This window comes from Dermacentor albipictus, chromosome 4, assembly GCF_038994185.2.
Source record: "Dermacentor albipictus isolate Rhodes 1998 colony chromosome 4, USDA_Dalb.pri_finalv2, whole genome shotgun sequence".
Lineage (NCBI taxonomy): Eukaryota > Metazoa > Arthropoda > Arachnida > Ixodida > Ixodidae > Dermacentor > Dermacentor albipictus.
This window is the reverse complement of record NC_091824.1, coordinates 83,837,878-83,859,699: the sequence shown is the minus strand read 5'-3', so window position 1 is coordinate 83,859,699 and position 21,822 is coordinate 83,837,878. Positions and strand designations below refer to the sequence as shown.

Here is a 21,822-nt window from a genome sequence, read left to right as displayed (position 1 = left end):
CATGATATCAAGCAGACAGATATGATGCATACGTTTACAGCTGAAGTGAAAGTATTAAAATACTTATAGCGGTTTTGCAATTGTACTACTAAAGAATTTCTGGTATGGTCGACCATGGTAAAATGCATCAGTTTTGTCCCTTTTAGACAGGTGAAGTTTACAGAATTCAAATCTTTTTCTTTTTTTGCTCAGACAGAGCTTTAAGTTCGATCGCTGGGCTTCATGAAATTTGGAACGTTCAGAAATGAAATAAATGTAAGACATAAATAAAAAATCCACTTCCGATATATTACTAGATCTTAACTTCTTCGTTTAAATTAACAGAGCGTGTCAAATTGGTGTCGTGGTTGCCGTGAAAAACAATTTCTCCGCTCCGATGTATTTAGATACAAGCTCCGGAGCTTAAGAGTCTTCCTTATCTTGAATATGAACTCAGTGTCATGTGTTTTCCTAGCGCACACTAAAACGCGTATAATTCATTCATCATGACATGACCATCCGACTATTCATTCTCAGTTTATCAGTGTAAGTGAAAGCAGAGAGAGAGAGAGAGAGAGAGAGAGAAACGGATAAATGAGAGGCAGGGAGATTAACCACGACCGTTGGCTACCTTGCACTGGGGGAAGGAAGGGAATGGAAGGAAAAGACACCTAGTCCACCTCTCTCGCCTGGTGGTCCAGTGAGGTGACGCAGTATATGGTACCACTGGGTAAGCGAAAAAGGACGTCTAAGCCCGCAACGCACCCCTAAAGGACAGCGAAGAATTCGTTTTCTGGTACGCTATCGTCATGCACGTTGGAGTAGTTTGCTCAAGAGGTCCCAGAGCGCTTGGTGAGTGTGGCGCCGGAGCGACGCAAGTACCTCATATTTAGGGTTACCGCACAAGCTCCCTCTAGGGAGCCAGAGCGGCGCGCTGTTTTCCGCGCGCCGCTCGCGTCGCCTCCAACGATTCTAGCATCGCTATTTGCCGAGCGCCATCACGGTGTCAAAACGGCTTCCACTGCATTGCAGAGAAGCCAACACTTGGCATGCGCTGCCAATACTGCGCAGGAACCGAGCGACATCGGCACTGTTACTATTCTTTTTGCTCGTTCCTCGATGCTGCTGGACGAAAAATATGTGTTCACAGGTGCTTTCTCGGTGAAATTGCAGTATCAATGTCATACGACGCAGTGACAGCGCTCGCAATATAGTGGGGTGAAAAAAAAAGAAACATAGTTTTTTTTTCCTTTTTTATCTGAGCACAGCGCTGGTGAAGTTACACAATTCAATCTACCCACCAGAACCTTACTTTTACAATATACATACAAGGCATGCAGGTTTAGTGATCGCGTCTGTCGGCTATATATGAGGCCCAAAGCTCGCCTAAATTTGTCTGTGACGTGTAAAACGCGACAAGGTAGGTTTAGTAAAATCGTTAGGTTCAAAATATAGGGGTTCAATGCAAACAATATAGGTGCATGCAGTTGTTCTTGTCATTCCTATGGATCATATTCTGTTTTAATGTTTTGCACGCAAGGAATGTCAGACGTGAAAGTGCTGTTTCTTGAATACGCGCATTCTCTTCTTTCAGCTGTCGTGAGCTGCGATCACGTGAGTGCCTAATGACAATAATAGCTAATTTATGAAAGTTTTGCATTATACTTGACGCACTGCTTTGAAAGTGGAAAGGCTCACAAGCGCCGCCACCATGCCCCGGATATGTGTTCGGCACATGCTGCATTATTGGTAATCATTAGGTCATAAAAGACTAGATTATAAGACATGCAAGCGCAAAATCCGGGCTCATCATCATGAGACGCAAGATCGCCTTGTAGTGGGAACATAATATAGAATAAAAAGAAACCGAAAACAAAGCACTGTTGACATTAGACAGTTTATTATAGCGCGTAGCAGCAAACACAAAAAGTTAGCGTTAGCGTTGTGTTCTCCGCACTGCGCATGCGCTGTACGTAAACGGTGCTGGAGCTCTTACGTACATGAAGATGGGCGTTGCTTTTGAAATACATTCTCAATTAGCGGCACAGTAGGCTTAAAGAGAGAGTTTTCTCGTGTTTGTTGTGTAGCCGCGTCGAGATGGTGCCAAAGCCTGTATTTCACTCATTCCCTCGGTTCAAAGAATGCGGCCACAAGTAAGGATGATACGTGTCACCTTTTCCGCGGCAAAATAAAAGGTAGTGTCATCGGTGCGGTGGACACGATGCGTGTGCGTTTTACGAACGAACACGACATGAACCTCCTGAAAGGGGTGTTCGCCTTGAATCCATTCGGACAGCCGTCGAGATGGTTGCGTTAGAGTTAGCATTTGAGTCCCTTCCGCTATTCGAAAAGACTCCTTTGTGCCGCGCAGTGCATCCTTCCTTAGCGTTCGGGTTGCGTCACACGCTAACTCTAAGGCAAGCGTTTCACGCTATACTAAAACTGTGTGTTCCCACGCGAGCTCGTCTTCTCCGTGTACGGAAAGGGGGGGGGGGAGGGGTGTAGCTTTGCCGCATAACTTTGGAGCCCAAGCTGGCAGACGTTTGCGCAATTCTGGCTACATAAGGAGAGTCATTTACGGAACTTTGGAGCCCAAGCTGGCAAACGTTTGCGCAATTCTGGCTACATAAGGAGAGTCATTTACAGAACTATACTTATTTCGTGCAAGGCTTGCCGCTGCGTGCAAGCTGACACAAAGCATTCTTATGCGTTGAAGTTGAGCGACAAGCGTTGAACTAAACCAGCAAACAAATTATGGGCTTTACATAGCAGCACTTAGCAGGCGCGTTATAACGAAACACTGGTAAGCCTGAAAAACATGAAGAAAAAAACTTGTCGATTGCGCAGGTAGTGAGATTCATGTGGAGGAAATAATGGGGCACATCTGTCCGCTCCCTGCTTCAGTAGTACAGAGCTCTATTCCTAGGATATTTACGCTACAGCCTTCCAATGTTGTCCAGTACGTACAAGTCAAATGTTCGCTCATTGGAGAGCTCACAGGGCCAAGCAATGCGCACGTGTTTAGGACCCTGTCGCGCTTCGCGTCAAGACCTGCAACAATCGTGCTCGCCAAATATCATCCCAACCAAACGTACGTTGCTGCAGATTGTCTCACGACGCGTGTCCGTCATCTTTCCCGCGTCCCCGAACATCACTTGGCGTTCTTGCCCTCGCAGAGACTTCGTGTTACGTTTTCTGAAGGTATCACCACCCATCCAGATTGTCCTCCATAAGGATACATACTAGCAGCCAGGCCATCATTCCCCTTGTGTTGTCTCCAAGAGCATCAGGTGCGCCTAAGTATTCCGGGTGTAAAGAAGAAGGCCAATCACCCAAGAAACAGCACTGAAACAGATGACGCTGCTATTAATGAATGAGACATACGGGTACCGAATACACATCTGTACCGGTGGCTCAGTCCCACTTGTCAGCTCTTCAGGTTCCGGCTACGAAAACTGCTATTAAATTCAAACTGTCGCGCATGACAACATCAACGGCGGCAGAGGTTACTGCACTGCGTGCTGATGTCAAATACCTCCTGCACGAGGCACCCCAGAAGTGGGCCATCTTTTGCCACTCTAAGGCAGCAGTTCAGAGTCTGGATTTTGCCCTGTATCACAGGACTCACGAACAGCTTACATATGAGATAAGAGAAGGCCACCGTCAAGCTATCGCTAAAGGGCATAAAATTATATTTCAGTTGCTACCTGGGCACTGGTAATGACCTCGCCAACGAAAGCGTTGTTGCAGTACCTCAAGTCGACAGGCCTTGGCTACCGTGTGTAGACCCGGTGCGAACCTTCAAATGTGCGCCGAAACTATGCCCTCTCTATCTCCTCTCTCTCTCTTTCTTCATCCCTATATCCCTTACCGCAGCGCAGAGTAGCAAACCGGACCTGCGTCCGGTTAACCTCCCTGTCTTTCCTCTGTTCTATTTACCTCTCTCCCTCTGACAAGCCGAGTGACTGCGTAGAACAAGGAATGGGCCGCGTTTCTAACGGTGTAGATGTGTATTTCTAACATCTGACCTCATATTCAATTCTTTTTATCGATCGTCGTGTGGTAACACATGACTCGCACGCCCCTGCCGCACCGCATCGGTCACTGCCATCTGTGCTCCACGCCTGGCTTTCGGCGTAATAACGTGCCCCGCAACTTCGCTGCAATGCATTGGTTCTCTGGCTCCTCATTTTGGTAGCACTGTCAGAGCCGTAAGTGTGGGAAGAACCCTCGAACTGTCAATGGAGCCAATTTCATGGACGCCGGCTAAAACATGCTATCTTGAATAATGGTGGTGGTGGTGGTGGTGGTGAATTGTAGCAACAGGCGGGTTTAGCCTGGCGAACAAGGCCGGCAATTGCTCCGCCCGACCGTCCCGCACAATACCGCTGAAGGGTTTCACCATGTGTCCATCAAACCAGTCTCTCTTAAGAACTCGATGAGGAGACGTGAAGTTTCTTTTCGGGCTATAACTGATCCCGCGGGAAATATCAGGTGTTGCAGGCACGCATGCGGAAGGTTCTTGCTTTGCAGATTCTTCAGGAGAGTGTCTCTTTCATCTTGGAATTGCTGGCAGGACCACAAAAAGTGCTCAATGTCTCCTGTCTCGTTGCATGCCGAACAGTTCGGAGAATTGATTCGCCCCGTTTTAAATAACCAGGCCGGTGTATTTGCAGATCCTGTCCTTATTCGATATAGAAGTGTGGCTTCCTCTCGGTGCAATCGCTTGGTCACGCAGGGCATATGCGGTGGAACCCAAAGCGACGCAAAGTGATTTCGAATGTCAGATTTTTGCACTTGATTACTCTTTGTGGCCTTGATTTTGGGAGGATGATAGAGCGCTGCGTATGCAAGCGCATCAGCTTTTTCGTTTCTTGAGATACCAATGTGGGAAGGAATCCATTGAAACTTTACTGTGAAGCCTTTGTTGTTGAGCTCTTTCACGATGGCTAGGGATTTGCGTGGGAACTTGAGGGATGGAAAACCACGGTATATTTGTTGTAATGCGGCCTTTGAGTCCGTAAGGACAACCACATTCTGCGGAGGCAAAGTCTTTAATTTGCGCAGAGCAGAAGCTATTGCTGCGCCTTCCACAACTGTCGACGAGGCTATACAGTCCAGACGGCCAGACCACGTATATCTTAGAGACCTTTGGGGTTGCCCTGGTTAGTCTGCAGCATTTTGGTAAATAATGAGTATTTCATGCAATCATATATATATATATATATATATATATATATATATATATATATATATATATATATATATATATATATATATATATATATATATATATATATATATATATATATATATATATATATATATATATATATATATATATATATATATATATGCACTGTTTGTTTATGCACCGCACCCGTTATAACTTAGAGTTCGTACGCAAAGGCGACGTGGCTTTATAAAAGTAGGGGCTTGGCGGTGGGCTAGGGGAGGCTCGATTATTCGGAATTCGGTTCAGCTCACGTGATTATTTCATTCGAGCAACAACTTAACGTAGGCGAGAGGCTAAGGACAAACTATAGGGCCGTGATTTTCAATGTAATAGTAACATAATAAATCATTACCTTCAGACCTGAATAGGCACGCAGCTTACGAAGTAAGCATTCTAAAAACACAGCTTTATGAAGAAAGTTTCGAAAAGCATGAACATCTTCCTCGTTTGCCACCCTTGGGTGCCTACATTCTTGAACATTTGCTTACCTCTCAGGACTTTTCTTTTCAGGTTTAAAGTGATTTAATAGCTAAATTCGTGGCCGAATGTGCTGCGTTCTCACAATATTTGGGGCCCTATAACGTAAAACTATTTCAATATGCTTTTATTCCAATCTCCTGACGCCAAATATTGCGTAACCACCGACGCAAGCATCGGACGGTGACCCGCAGCGTTGCCTCGACAGCCCAATAAAACGCCCTCTTAGTTTATAGGAGGTCATTTTGCTTTCAAAACGAATAACATTCCCTACATCGAGCGGTTTTTCGTTTGTAATTGGCTGCCAGTAGGCGATGAGCACGCTAAAATGAAGAGGGTTTCAATGGGGCCGAGCCAGCGCGCTGAAAATAGATAACCGGATGAAGGGAGTGGTACCGGCGTCTGCGATTGTTCCGCTTTTCCTAACTAATAGCTTGCTGTGGCTGGTCGAAAATCGCGGCAGTGTGCAACGGAATTTGTTAAGAATGCCGCTAAAACGGATCCTCAGCAAGGAAAAGTTGTCATAACGCGGTCGTAAACGTGCCGAAAGTGCTCGAAAACGTTACACGGACACGCAGAAAGTTTTATTACACGCAAATAAACCCATTCTCTCCGGCAGGCGCGAGTAGCCAGTGCCTGAGTGATCGGCGGCAGCCATCTTTTATTCCTTTCGGAACGGGGCAGCCTGCGGCTATTCAGGAAAAAATTCAGTTTTGTTCGGCTGTTAATGGATCTTTCATGCGTACATGTAACTTTGACACGGTGAGTTTTCGCGGTTTTGTGACGTCACGTGACAGGCAGATGAAGCGGGTGCAGCACGAGAACTTTTGACCCATAGCCGAGTGCTAATGTCGAAAAAGTGTCGAATGAAAAATAACCTTTTTTTTTTGTTCAGTCAGATCATGCATAATCAAGTGTGTTGTGTATACGTCATATCAGATGGGGAGCTATCGCGGTTTTCGTGACGTCGCGTCACGGACAGGCGAAGTGGGAGTGGTCCAAAATGCTTTTAACCGCTCTGGAGGGCTGATGCAGAGTTAGATTAGAAAAGTTTGGAATAGATTTAGGTAATAGCGCCCTTGGTTAGTTTCGTGCTTTGTATGTTTACGTTCTGATCAACGCCTTTAATTACTATAATTATATACTCGCGTAGTGTAGTGGGCCGACATCACAAGGCTTTTCGTTCGCAATATTTGTTCGCTATTGGCAGGCTTCCATTTATAAGACTATATGAAACCTCACGTTTGGCTGGCACGTGCAGTTAGAAACAATTATAACAACTTTCTCTTTCTTGCCGATTCGGCCCCCCGTCTTTTTTATCCTAACCTATCTTTTATAAAGAAGTCTTCAACTTATTGCATACTATGTGTTGTAATATATAATTTTGGGCTGCCCAATTTTCAGCTAATCCCCTAGAGTGCAGAGAGAGGAGAAAGAAGAGAGGGAGAGACAGGGATAGCCAGTGTAAACGCCGGTGGCTACTCTGTGCAGGGGACAGGGTTAAAGAGCATAAAAAGTGACAGAAGGAAATGCGAGATATAGAAATAGATCGAGAAAAACAATTCACACATTAACGCACGTTGAGCACAATAAGCACATTGAGCATGTTTCATCTAAAGCTTGTGTAATGCTGAATTTTTAAGGCGAAGTTTTAAAACGACACTGCTAATAGTTAAAGAGTTTCTATATTTAACTTATGTTCGCCCTATATTGGAGTATGCTTTTGTTTGGAGCCCGCGAACTTTATATCAGCCGACATGCTTGAACGTGTACAAAACTATGTGGCTCAATTTGTATCAAGAGAATATAACTTCCGTAGAAGTGTTACTAACATTAAACTAACGTGGGGATGGAAGCTTTTATGTAGTCGCCGAAGGAACTTTCATTAAGAAATATTGTATAAAATTTATCACGGCAAAATGAAAATAGAAAAAAATATATTTATTTGCTTCCACCGCATTTCATGTCAAATAGACTTAATCATGGATAGAAAATAAGAGAAATTAAATGTAAAGCTAACCCTTATCAAAGTACATTTTTTCCCCTAACAATTCATGAATGGAACCGGTTGCCCAAACAAATTGTCGAGTGCCGATCTGAACCAAAGTTTCGGGCCTTGTTGTCAGATGTATGAAGGACTGCAGCTGTCTTCACTGAGTACTTGCTTGTCATGCCTTGTAGTTTCTTTTTGCTCGCCTTTTGCTTAGTTATGTATCACCCCCCCCCCCCCCCCCCGCCGTAGCGCCTTCGAGCGCTACAGGTATTTGGAATAAATAAATCAATAAAACGCGATGTAACGCGCTACAGCTTTCAGAGTCGGTCGCACAATTCACAAGTCTTTAAGTATCGGAGCAGCGCATTTAAGGCTTTAAGTACTAGTACCCGCCCGGACCAATGTCCTAGGACCTTTTCCTCCATCAAGGGACAATCGCCAAGTTTGTGAAGTGCGGTCGCGAGCGCTTTTCTTGCCACGCTGTAACGGGGACGGTCACAGAGGAGATGCTTGATCGTCTCCTCGCAGCCGCAGCTATCGCAAGCAGGGCTGCCGGTCATTCCAACGCGGAAGAAATAGGCCTTCGCGAATACAAAGCCAAGCCACAGGCGGCACCGAAGTGTTTTTTCCGCGTGTGATATTATTGGTGGTAGGCTGAGTTGCAGATGGGAATCAAAGCTGTGGAGAAGTGCGCTGCCAAATTCGTTTGTGTTCCATTGTGCCAATGTAACCTCGACGTCGTGCGCGTGTAAGCCAAGGAGAAGCGAGCAAACCCTTGTGGCTGCATCTGTCTTCGACAGTGGCACATTTAGTATACAGGGAACACCTTCGTGGACCGATCGGACCGTTTCATCCACACTGTCGTTACCAAAAATTCCACAGTGACATGGTATCCACTAATAGATACGTTGTCTCCTTTTTCGATTTCGTGGTGGTGAGGTAGTGGGATGTCGGTTACTAGCTGTTTGTTAGGCCAATGATTGAGCAGGGACAGCAGACACTGGAGATCTGCCTTCGAGTCTCAGAAGATGGACCATGACTGCGATGATTCGTGAACAATAAACTTCGAAGGAGCACGGATAGCTGCGAGTTCTGCAGCCGCTAATAACATAACGTGAGGCGTCTTGAACAGGATGATGATTGATTTCATTTCACGTGAACTACTACTGGTCCAGCTGAACTTTTGGAGCAAACGGAACCGACCATGTCAAGTGTGGAGGCGTTGGCTGTGCTCTTTATGGAGGAAGGCAAGTACGGTTTGTTTGAAGGTGAAAGATAACACCTACGTTTTCTTTTCGATGCCGGGAATGACGAAGAGTACTTGAAGCGGGTGCAGGCACCACAGCGACAGATGTGGCCTGGCTGCAGGCATGGAATTCGACGGTAATGTTACTGTTGGCGGCAATAATCCTGCTGAATGCTGAACGAGTTGAATTGAATTCTGGGTTTTTAGCTGCCAAAACCAGGATTTGATTATTAGGCATGCCGCAGTGGGGGGACTTCGGAATGACTTTGACCACAAGGGGATCTCCAACGTCCCCCCACTGCACGGGACACGGGTACTTTTGCACTTCGCCCCTATGGAAATGCGGTCATCGCAGCTGGGATATGATCACGCGACCTCGTGCTTAGCAGAGCAACGCTATATTCGCTAAGCCAGCGTGACGGGTGCTGAACAAGTTCTAGTCGCAGGAAGGGAGGCGAGGTATGGCATACTGCTACACGTCCTTAAAGTAACAAGGGCTAAATTCCCGAAGCCTGTTGTTCGTAGCAAAACGAGCACAACGTGGAAGGCTGGGGCCACAGAAAGCCTTTGCAGTTATGTTTTCATTCTGTTGTTTCATAAAACGCTTTTATTTGTTGCCTTCTCTATGTGAACACGCCTCTCTTCCTTTATATAACTAGCAATTGCCTCTGCACAACTGCTCGTTGTCATTAATAATAATATTTGGGGTTTTATGTGCCAAAACCACTTTCTGATTATGAGGCACGCCGTAGTGGAGGCCTCCGGAAATTTTGACCACCTGGGGTTCTTTAACGTGCACCTAAATCTAAGCACACGGGTGTTTTCGCATTTCGCCCCCATCGAAATGCGGCCGCCGTGGCCGGGATTCGATCCCGCGACCTCGTGCTCAGCAGTCCAACACTATAGCCACTGAGCAACCACGGCAGGTCTGCTCGTTGTCATTGGCCGACAGCGTTCGCTAATAATATGTCCAGCATCCCGACTGGCTGGAATATGCTCTTCGAGCACTTTTGTGTTCTTGTGAATATGGGCCCTGAAGTAGAGCTTTTCCGAACATATCGTAACAGGCGGTCTTCAGCAAACGAAAAATTTCGCCGCATACTGCTGGTGCCAGCAATGCCGCACAGCCAACGCCGGATACCTGGAAAAGCGACGTGCGGACAGAAATAAATTCTATCAGAAACCACGGGGCCCGGCTCCATTACGCTATCGATTGAACCCGAAGGCAAACACAAAAATACAGGTGCGCCGCTCGCGGAAGGATGAAGTAAGGCATCACAACGAGTCGTCCGCGTGCGGCCCACAGTTTCTATGGATGCGATCGTAATGCGATCTGCATCCTGTCTGCGCGGCATACACCGGAATGAATCCGGGCGAATGCAGCCAGCCTTCGTTGATGCGCGAAGCTCTTGCAAGAGCTGTGCCTCCAGGAACGAGGAGAGGGAGGGGGGGGCCGCATTATAGACGGGCGCAGGTAATCCAGCAAGGATAAACAAGCGTGCGTATGCTTCGAGACTCCGCAGACGCACGCGCCGCGTCGGTAAGCATGCTTGATTGCGAGATCTCAAAGGGAGCCGTTATTGAAAACCCATTTTCTACACTCCTTTCATTCTCCGAAGAGAAGCAGCGTATACCATCTGGAGTCTCTTCTCGCTTCTGGAGTTGGTAGACTGTTGCTACTCGGAAATGTAGCTTTCTATTGTTTTGTTTTTTGTTTTAGCTGGGAGCAGATTGAATTTTATGCACAAAATGTGGGCCAAGGTTCACCTGTTCGTTCTTTCTTCTTTTTCGGGGTACCGGAAGGGCGGCGGGTAATAAATTCGATACTCCTAGAGCTGCTGTGAAATCATGTGCATAACTTCTAGTCGACGCGCGCCGTCTAGTCAGTAACTTCAAGCTTCCTGTTTTTGTATGTGTTCCTGCGACGGATCATCGCGGTTTTAGTCGTGGTGCGCAGAATCATTTACGACTTGCGAAGCTTGGCTAAAAGATGGCGACATTATTTATAAATTTTGTTTCGGCGCGGGAATACTGCCGTTTCGTTATAACACATATTGGCGAACAATGCTTATGAGTTTATAATTGTACGCACAGCTATTTTTCTACAAATTTCTGAGCGCGAAGATATGTCTGATACGCGCGCTTTCAGTTGTTTTTGTTTGTCTCTTCAAAGGAAGTTTGACTACAGGAGCTTCTGTTTAAATGGATGGTAACGATGACGTTGTACTCTTCGGCATCCACCTCATCGATTTTGATGAGGTTTCTTGCAATTAGAATGAAAATATAAAGGCCAGAACTTGTCTACGACGATTGTCCAAGTAAGCGATGGCATTGTTTTGCGTTGAAAATAAGGATTGTTCATTGAGTGGGCCCCGAGCACGAAGTTCGGGCGTGGCCTCTGAGATCCGTCGCACGCTGGTGCGAGCGTGCAACGAGAATTAATCCTTCCCTTCCCGTGGATGTACGTGGCCAAGTCAACTGCAATATGTCGGGCTGCTGTGCTCGAGGAACCCATGTCATGTGGGTTCGGTTCCACCCACCATTCGAGAAATTTTTTCACTTTTTTTTCATTTAAGAGCGCTGTGAGCGAGATATGAACCGCACTTACCGAATGTACTACTTTCGGGATCGGCCCATATTTTTGGCTAGGTATATCCGGAACTATAACTAGTATGAGAAAGCAAAGAATACTATACGATATAATCTGTTACATCTACCTGCTGCTGGGACCAGAGCATCATGCACCGATGCGAGTTGGTGCTAACTGTCGCATCTATCCTTCGGAATTCGAATGCGATTGTTGAGGACTCGGCGAATTCATGTCTATGATATATGGAGAGACGTACGGCTAGAATATACAGTTAACTACGCATGTTTTCTGCTAAGGATACACAATTGTAAAATTCTAAGCACTGTTATGACGCTGTGTCGCTGTGTAAAAGAAAGATCGAGGCTGCCCATTCAAGGTCTCCATTTGTTCAGTCAGAGTTTATACAATCGCTAAGCAGCCGAGGATGATCTTACCTAGGATCCACGATGTCAAAGTTGCATGCGCGTAGTAGGCGAAGCATGGAAGCGAGTTTTATTCAGTGTGCTACAACGTGCGCCGCGCTTGCCATATACGGGGTCCCAGCTAATGTTAACGAAGCTTTAAAAAAATAAATAACTAAAGACGGGTGAAAAATATGGTTGTGGGAGCTCTACGCCGTTAGGCCATCTGTTCTCTTCAGCCACAAACATGTTTTTTTTTGCACTAGTTACTTGGCTAATTATATAAAAAATCCTTAAACACAATAAATAAACAATATTTTGATCAACGTTAGCTGGTACACACTATATTGACACGCACCACATATTTACTCGCATACAATTCCCATATTTTTTCGGTGACCGTTTTTCTCCGGCTGACAACTACTAGGTTATTGCTCGGCATAACACGCGTCTTCATGCTTGGGAACTTTCTGTCATGTTGTCGCCGATTATCTGGCAAAAGCACCTTGTCTAATTATACTGCGTGCGCGACACGAACAGTGGTGTACAGTCGACCACAAATTTTTACGAACAACGATATCTTTAAAAAAAAGCACGTTGAAGTTCCGAGATTCCTGTAACAGTAGCCAGTAAGTCTATGCGAAGAAGGGCAAAAGAAGCTCTTCTACATTTTCTACAGACTTGTATGCCAACATCGCACGTAACTGAACATGGAACGTGCGATAATCGAAATATCTAAGCTCGTTTTCCGCGCTGCGTCAGAAACTACGTTTATGATGACGTCACGGACAGCAATTGGGTGATATTTCATGAATGACAATAGGCGTTCGTGGTCTGAAATAGGCGTTGGCACGTTATCTACAATACTAGCGACATAGAAAGAGGGTGACTATGTGGTTTTGATGTTGGTGGTCCAAAATCAAGAACCTTGAAGTTTTCTTGCCATGTTTTACCGCACCTTAAAGGACATCAACGCACCAGGATGCGTTGTCAAGCTAATGGAACCAATATATGCTAATCGGCCGTTTCATCATACAAACACAATAACCAAGCTTACTTTGACAATGGTTCCCCTATCAGTGGCGTGTAAGCTTACTGAGATAGCTTACTCTCAGACAGCTTACTTAAGAGAGCTTACTGAGCTTACCTCAGTAAGCTCTTCGTTCTGGCCCTTTCTCAAATCTGAGACCCAAATGCTGTTTTTGCCCCACATGGTTGCTCTCCTGGCCTATGAGCTGAATGCCCGTTTTGCAATTGTTGAGTACAAATAATATGAAGCGTGTAAAAATGAAAGTAGCGTGCGCGGTCGGTATGTGGAAAAACTTTTGTTCCTTAGAAGAACTTCTTGTTGGGCGAATAGGTGCATATTAGCAAGCAGTTTTATAACTGCGCAAACCAAGGACCAGAGAGAGAGAGTCAATTGTTTCTTCGTGGTCGTTTGTTTGCGCAGTTATACAACTGTCTGCTAAAACATTTGTTCGCATCGCAACCGCTACGTCTCAGTCTTACCTGAAAATTCGATGAACTGAGCACGAACGCAAGAATAAATAACATGAGATTGCACATAGGCTTGTGTGTATATACTATCACGCAACAGCAGTTAGAACAATTAGATACAGCTGCATTTTGGTGAAGCGCAACACGAATTCACGATGCAACAAGAACACTTGCTATGCAGCACTGTGTTCGGCGTATTTTTACCATATTGTGCACAGACGCGCAAAATACCAGTGCTTTTGCAATCTCAGTTGCTTTATAGACAGCAGTCGAGTTTCCTGGGTGTCACTTACTTCATCCCTGCGTGCGAAAGAACAGCGGTTCTCACCTGCCTGCTGTTTCCTCAGTCAGTGAGGTGCACTCTGGCAATTCGGAGAAGCACGAAGCGTGGTCAGTCTTAGCGTCACACCAGCGTAGTGTCACGCATGAACTTCATCGAACCTGCATAAAAATGTGAATGAGCATTTGGCTTAGCTTATTTCGTGCAAGCTACATTCAAGATTGCTGAATTGCTAATTTCGACTGCTAACAACATGCGACATAGTTGAAAACTGCCACCTAAAGAACGCAAGAAAGAAAAAAGAATTTTAATGAGAGGAAAAGCGAAGAGGTTGGACGGAGGAGCGCGTCTTTGGCCTGTTATTTCCCACTGTGGTACAAGAGAAAATACAGAAAGTCACAGGAGAATGTGGAGTGATGGTGGACAAAATATTACGTGGTGAGCGCGTGCTGTCTGATTAGTCCGAGCCGATCAGTGTTTCCTATAATTGCGCCAGAAAACACGCACTGTATACATACATTATCTGTTCGCACAGCACCATATGTATAGGAAAAAAAACTACACATAAATGCGTACATATACAAACTGTCTACATGCATCATGGCTTCAAAACGCATGACACTCAAAGCTGGCATCACATCACCACGTCATAGCCGCTTATGCAAACCACGGCTTCTCCTACAAAATCAGAAACATATTTTTCTATATTGGTAGCGTATTCTCGGCATCGTAGGAGGCTCGTACAACAGTTACGTTGAGCACAAAATTATTCAGATTCTGAGATGTTACGCGCCAAAAAACCACGATCTGATTATGAGGCATGTCGTAGAGGGGGACTCTGGACTGATTTTCACTAGGTGGGGTATTTTACGCGCATCTTATAATCTAAGTACACGATAGTTCTTGCATTTCGCTCCCTTCTAAATGCGACCGTCGTGACATGGCATCGAACCTGCGTTCCCGACCTTAACGGCGCAATGCCAATGCCACAGTTGTTAGTCTGCGCCTGTGTCGTGTGGTTCTTGCTCTGTCTTGTCCTTTTTTGCGCAGTTTTTTTTTGTTCTCATACAGCCACTCAGCTTGCGCGACGTGTTTCGAGCAGCACCTACTGAGAATGTGGTTGGCACCGCAAAAAAAAAAAAGAAATGGCGAGGAGCCGATGGGAGCAGTCCCAGTGTTCTCATTCTTTGTTGCGCGGATTTCGCTACAAAATGAATTTTATAATCTCTCCGAAAAATATTAAGTGAAAGAAATTCTATTAAATAGAAATTTGTTTAAAAAGTTTGAAATGAACGGATGGCCGTTCTTTTGACTTGCAATTGTATTTTAGTACGGTAGCAATGCCCCGAGGAAAAGAACATCACATCTAAGACACCCGCTTACGTCGACGGCGAAGCGCTTCTTGACAGCCTTTTGAAGAATATATACCTTTATTGCAAATACACGTTGAGTTCGAAGAGTTGCAACGTGGCGGTGCAGTCATGGTGGGAATTATGAGAAGTACTGAGCTTCGTACTTCGGGCTTTAGGCGTCTCTTCGAATTTGTAAATTCGTTGTTTTCAACAAGGTACTGCGGAATGGGTAATTAAACAAACATAATATGAAAATCATACGCCGGTAGGATTCGAGCGCAGGACCTCTAGCACAGAGGCCCAATGTTTGAACCAGTACGCCACGGACGCATGCACTCACAAGAGCCATAGAACGCCCTTATGAATTTCTCGCGGGCAAGTCAGCGCATTGAGACACTTGGCGCGTTTCGATTTGGCCACCTCGACTAGGTGAACCGTTGCAATCAGTAGTAATTGCATGTGTTGGCAGAGTCATCTGTACTTAGAAAAATATTGATTGCTCTAAAATTTACGACAACGATGGCAGATAAGGCCTAATAAACGAAGTCGCAAGCACGCCTAAGCCCCAAGCGCGAATATGAGACAAATCCATGCACTTCCCATCATTCCCATAGTGACAGAACGATCGCTGCGCCACAGTTTCCTCTAGTAATTATTGTAGGAAACTCTATGGCCTTCCCATAGCACTATTCCAACACAAGTGAAATCAGTTGCTAGGTGGGTTCTCCTTTTACATATGAAAGTGTAGTGACCGCTCCCTGGCTGCTTTGCTACAGTTGCCGCTTCTCGGCAACTGCAGCTTATGCAATTGTAATCTTCACCGGGAAACGCATGGGGCTACGTGCTTCACAGCTACGTGCTTCGCATTGCTCGAACGTGCCTTATGATCTATCATGTGGTTTTGGCACTTCTGTGCTTTTATTTATTGAAACGAATACTGAGGTGTGTGTTGCATGTCTAATTCCATTGGAGATAGGCACTTTTCGCTTCATCTTGTGAAATGTTTTTTAGTCGACTCTTTTCTCAACGGAGACGAAGAAATCGCAGGATCTGAGTCATATACAGGGTGATTTTTTTTACCCACACCAAATTTTCCAAAGGTTTACTATGACAGATGGCAGAATTCTAACCGTGCATCAAGGTTACTCGATGAGACGGCCATCACTTCTACGAGAAATCAAAATGTTCAAATGAATAATTAAAGTACTTACGCTAATTATTATTAAAATAATTACGCCACATATTTCAAATTATGACTTATAGCCTTTGTGTTCCCACGGCGTATCCACTTGGTACGAACTTTTAGACAACACCAGTACCGAGATATTAATTTTCAAATTGTCCCTCGAAATACATTGGTGTTCCAGTTACTTTTGGGCTTCGAGGCATAAAAATATGCTTCAGCGAAACGCAAACAGCAATTCGCAATTTTGCAAACGCGCGCATATCGCAAGAGATGTACCACATACTCCAACGACATCCCATACACCAGGGAGACGACTTCGATAAACGAGTACACTTGCTATGGATCCCGGAACACATCGGGCCGAACAGCCCCAACGAAGCAGCTCCCCGCATTGCTCGAGGCCTCACTCACCGAGCATCATCGGAGGAAGAAGAGCCCCCGCCGGGTACTGAAAACGCCTGGGCGTGGGAGAATCCTATGACTGCAGGTCCCACGACATCACGACACAGTACCAGTTACAGAGACGCGTATAGCCAACCTCTCGCGCTAGGTTGGGCAGGACGCAAGCGGTACACTACCGACCATTACAAACGGTTTCTTGCAGAAACCCCAGACTCATGCACGCAATGTATCCAGACATGTGCACTACAAACAGACGCAGATCGTACGGCGAGGTTGCCACGTTTAGTCACATGTTATGGGAGTGCCAGGTCTTAGACACTTCGGACAGTGCCGATACCTCCGTCTCTTCCAACGCTAGCTTCCACTCGCGCTGGAAGACCGCACTGCTCTGCTCGAACCTGACAGCGCAACTCTTGGCTGTCCAGCGAGCCGAAGAAGCCGCTTTGAGACAAGGTTTCGGAACCGCGTCCGTGGCGGGTACCCAGATCTACGAAAAAGACGCAGGACTCGAATCTTTTGGTTTGGAAATAAAGTTTACATTCTTCTTTTCGATGACACGCACCTACTCACCTGGACACATGTCGCCGCACTACTTCCGGACCCTCGAGTCGCGCTCGGATAACGAGTTCCCTAATCGCTGCGCGATTACTATCGGGACCGCAGCGTGCGATGTCGCTCTGATCAAGCAGACGCCGCCAACACGCGAAAATGGAGACACTTGAATATTTGCTGCTGCACTGCACCGGGGGCGTTCACTGCAGCTCGTCAAGCGATATTTGATGAGTGCCAGAGATTTTTGCCTTTGCGTCAACAGCGTGGAATGTCGTGTATGGCGGCGTGAATCCGCTCGTGTATGCGTGATAGGGCCCACTGTAGCCTGGCCAAGTTCATTCACCTTTCAGAATTGATAGCGCGCCTAATGTAGGCGAGGTTTCGCACCCGCAGTGTGTAGCGGGCGCAGCGGCATTTGTCACTTTCCAAGTTTCTAGAAAGCGCGTATTCTGTTCGCAGAGCATCTTATGCCAGCAGGGCTATCAGCTCCGAGCACTCTCCGCTTCATATGTCTGACATCTTTCTGTTTCTTCTTCCCAACACTGCTGACCGATGTTCAGTTGTCAGCCGCACGCTAGAAACTTACGGTGCGGTCAGCAGACTTTCCTTTTCTCTTTCAAGCACTCTCTCTCTCTTTCTTTCGTTGCCTGAATGCATAAAGAATGGTAGATAGTTCGTGCTCCGTAATCATTTCTGTATATATTACGTGTGTTCGTGTTCTCGTGGTTTCACATAACATAAGAGAACTTATTCCTGGGCAAGTTGGTATTGATTCATTACACCTATATTTAAGGCGCCAAAAAACAACACACAGCACAAAAGAGAGGACAACGGGACAGAGCGCTCTGTCCCGTTGTCCTCTCTTTTGTGCTGTGTGTTGCTTTTTGGCGCCTTACAAATAGGTGCAATGAATGTTTTACATAAGGCATCCCAAAACTTTAAAAACCATGCAATCTCTTATGAAAATATTCGGGGCAGAGCCAAGGCAACCTTTAAGCGCGAGCACACTTCAGGCTATTTACGTGAATAAACTCAGGACTTTGGATATTTGGTGCCAATAACCTAATTACTAAATTCAGATAGTACTTCAGTGAACTAACTTGAAATGGTCATTAAAGCGATGGACGTATAATACGAGCGTCTGTTTTCTCATTCCGTTAACATGTGTATGCCTGAAGCGACGCGACCGCGAGGTTGCGTCAGATGGCGCGTCCCTTTTCAGCATGGCGTCCTCGGGCCGACACTGACTGCCACAAGTCACTCCGGTGCGAAATCACATTCGAAGCTTGCCAAAAATGCCGTGACCCTTTTTCGAAAATATAAATAAACAGAACGAAAGAAAGCGAAGGAAGGAAGGAGAAAAGAAGCCATGCAGATGAAGCTACGAAGAATCGTGGTGAAAGAACGAGGTGGCGTATGCCTTTGAAGCATCAGTACTCGCCGCCTATTTCAGCAGCCTTAAGTCAGGTGAACGAGAGTCGAGGGCTCGCGACAGGAGCGACTTCACCTCGGGCATTGCGCGTAGCTTGGAAAGGAGGTACGGTGTCTCCGCGCTCGCGCGCCGGTATTTCAGTGCACCCACCCCAGTCATCCAAGCTTCGCGCCGCCTTGTTCAACACAGCGAAGTCAAGCAGCCCCGAAGCAATAGTGGCTTGCTGCTTGGTGCACTTGCTGGAAAACTTACAATCAGAGGGGCGTACTGCAGCCGGCTTAACCTTTATTTCTTTACAAACTAAAGCCAGTACAGGAAGACGCCTGCGCGAGAGACGCACGGCTTGTCGCAGTGATTGAAAAGTTTTGAACGCGTCCGCTCAGCGTAAGACGGATTGCGCTAGCTGCCAATTTTGGAGGCTTAAGCAAAGCTAAACCTTCCTAAGACGTAGACCATATTGTTTCGACGGTGAATGGTAAGCGCACATATATGAACCCCGGGGGTCGCTTTGTTAGTCATTACTGCAAGTCCTGAAGCTATGGAAAATCATTAGCGTCTCTTTTTAGTCGGCAAAGATATATCTTTAGCTTTGAAAGTGCGTTTCCGGGTGTCGGGTTCTATCGTCCGTGTTATTTCCTGTAATAAGCGCTTCTGGTTGGATAGCTTCAGAACGGCGAGGGATTATACCAGGGTACCTGGGAGAGTTGATATCGTAGCAGCTTGCCGGGTGCACAGAAGCAGATTAACCTGACCGGCACTCGAAGTACGAACCATATTGCGGAAGCATTTGCTCTCTTTTAGTGCATGTCTGTAATATAGGTAATGAGCACCGTAATATTATGGCAGCGCGAAACCTGTGCGGGCGCAAATCCGAGGTCACTTGTGCACAGAGTTGCAATGAATCTCGCCAAGGCTACCAGTATGCGGACCGGATTATTAAGAGCTATATACGTTTTTTCTTGTGATGTTCGTCAGGACATTGTGCTACGGCCACACTCAGCATGACCGAATATTTGAATAATGCAACGAATGGCGGCCACCCTGTTTGACAAATGGACTGAAACTTCTAGCGGCTACGAAAGTCTTAGTGGACGATGGCTAAAAGTAAATGAGTGGGTTTGGGCTTTACGCAGGGAGGATAAACAGATGGCAAGGTGTTATGTGTGTATTTTCAAGCTCTGTTTTCCACCTTTGGGCCTGAATATATTTGCTTAATGTGCCGTAGCAACTAACCACTCATATAAACCAAGCAGCGTGAAGGGAACATATGAAAGTATCGAGTTTTCAAAAACGAAACGGCCATATTAAATTATTTTAGGCGTTTGCTACGTGGGTTAAAAAGAAAAGGGTTTTGAACGTGGCAGGCCAAACTTTCCTTTTACGACCTGGATGACCAACGCAGTCTCGTCGCCCGGGCCAAGTAGGCAGCCCAAGCGAGAGGGTTCTTGGAATAAGCAATCCTCCCACCTAGGGCGAACCAGGTCCTGACTCGGATTACCGTTTCAGTTTAGTTTTCTCTCTCTCTCTCTCTCTTGATTTTTATTCGTTGAACCATAGGAAGGTAAAAATTTTTTCTTTCCGGCTGTGCGTGCGTGCATGTGTGCGTGCCTGTTTTTTTTTCTTGACATATTTGCACCAGTAAGCAGAGTGTATTACTACTTTTATATAGGTTCAATGGTAGTCTGTCTTTTTCAGTACGGCGATAACATTTACGCAAATAAAAGAAAAAAAAATGAGGCAGTTTCGCCTGAAAGGTGAACGATTCATAGCGATGGGAAAGTACTAAACAACTACGTGAATGCCCGTGCAGTAAACATTTGCTTACGAATTAAATGAAGGAGCACAGTGTCACGCGCCGTCAGGCAAACGTGCACGGATCTCAATCGATGGACGCAAGCATTGTTGGTGTGAAGACCACCGGCCTCGGGGAGCGAACGCTTCGAGCTGCCTCGCGCTTTAATGCGGGTCCAATACTTGAGATTACGCGACCTCGACTATTTAGCGCAAGGATTTCACGCGAAGCGACCAGCCATTTCGATTTGCCCATCGTTTGCACTCGCCGTAGATTACCTGGAAGGTGCAGCGTGTGGCCAGCGTATGCACTCAGACACGCGAACAATCATACTCCGCCATGGCCTAGGTAGAGGAGGACCCAGCCGCTCATCTGCCTCACCTGCATTTGTTTTCACTCATTGCAGCCGGTACGTGATTTGTTTGAACAGCGGAGCTGTTTAAGCTTGAGTTCCAACCGTGCCCGGAGACCGCTCGAAACTCGGCGCAGCTATGTAAAGGGAAGTGGAGAGGTGGGAAATCTAGGCGAGGAAAGACTAGGGCTGATCCTCAAGATAGTGCAATGCCGGCCCGACCCGTCGCGGAGGTGAAACAGGCGTTAAGCACTGTCTGTACGTGGGCCGATCCCTAATATAGTGCAATACCAGCCTGACCCGCGGTGGAGGTGAAGCAGGCTTTAAGCACTCCCCATGCGTGGACCGATCTCGAAGATAGTGCAATACCAGGCTGACCCGCGGCGGAGGTGCAGCTCGTCAGTAAGGGGCCCACATATACAGCATCGCTGGTTACCCTTCTTCACAGAGTGGAAATGCACTGAATTTTTTTACTGCATTCTTTAGGCTCGCGAAGCAATGGTTGCCAGGCCAAGGAGCATGCAGAAGCAGGCATTATTTTGTTCGATCCGCCTCCACGCGCAGGGAAACTTGCCTAGTGCGCAATCACGTGGCGAGGAACCTCCACGTGTTTTCCTTCAGTTCATGTACGGTACTGTGCAGTATTGTGAAGTGTTCACTTAGACAGGTGGTGTTGAAAATGCAAGAGATCAGAATAGTAGCCAAGCTTCGGTCGAAGGTCGGTCTGAAATCGACTGCGCGCTCTTGTGTAAGCGAAAACCCCAGACCACAAGAAGGATTGCTCGGAATAGTCTGGGAAGAATGGTGGGGAGAATAAAGCATCTGCCGCTGCTTGAGACACCGTTAAAAAACTTTACACGTCGGATCGGAAAACTAGACCACCCTACAGAATCTTCTGTCTTCACTGCTTCTGTCACTCACAAATTATGTTGCCCAGTGGCCCAAAGCGCAAATTTTAAGTAGTTATATTATGGAAGTGCCAGAGGCATTGGAGGCTAGTTTCGACGATACTTTCTGTCGAAGTTTTGTTTTTGCAGGCTCCCAAATCTGCCAAA

General features: G+C 46.3%; 1 protein-coding gene and 1 long non-coding RNA gene across 3 annotated transcripts in view; one reads left to right on the top strand and one right to left on the bottom strand.

Annotated features, from left to right (window-relative positions):
• The window catches only part of LOC135901180 (uncharacterized), a 472,757-nt gene that overhangs the window by 87,918 nt on the left and 363,017 nt on the right, over window positions 1-21,822 (top strand). The window lies entirely within an intron of this gene.
• Window positions 1-21,822, bottom strand: part of LOC135901178 (uncharacterized) — a 273,193-nt gene that overhangs the window by 62,722 nt on the left and 188,649 nt on the right. For both annotated transcript variants that reach the window (XM_065430868.2, XM_065430867.2), the window contains exon 3: window positions 13,748-13,860. The gene's annotated coding sequence lies outside the window, so the exon portion shown is untranslated. The remainder of the gene's footprint in view (window positions 1-13,747; window positions 13,861-21,822) is intronic.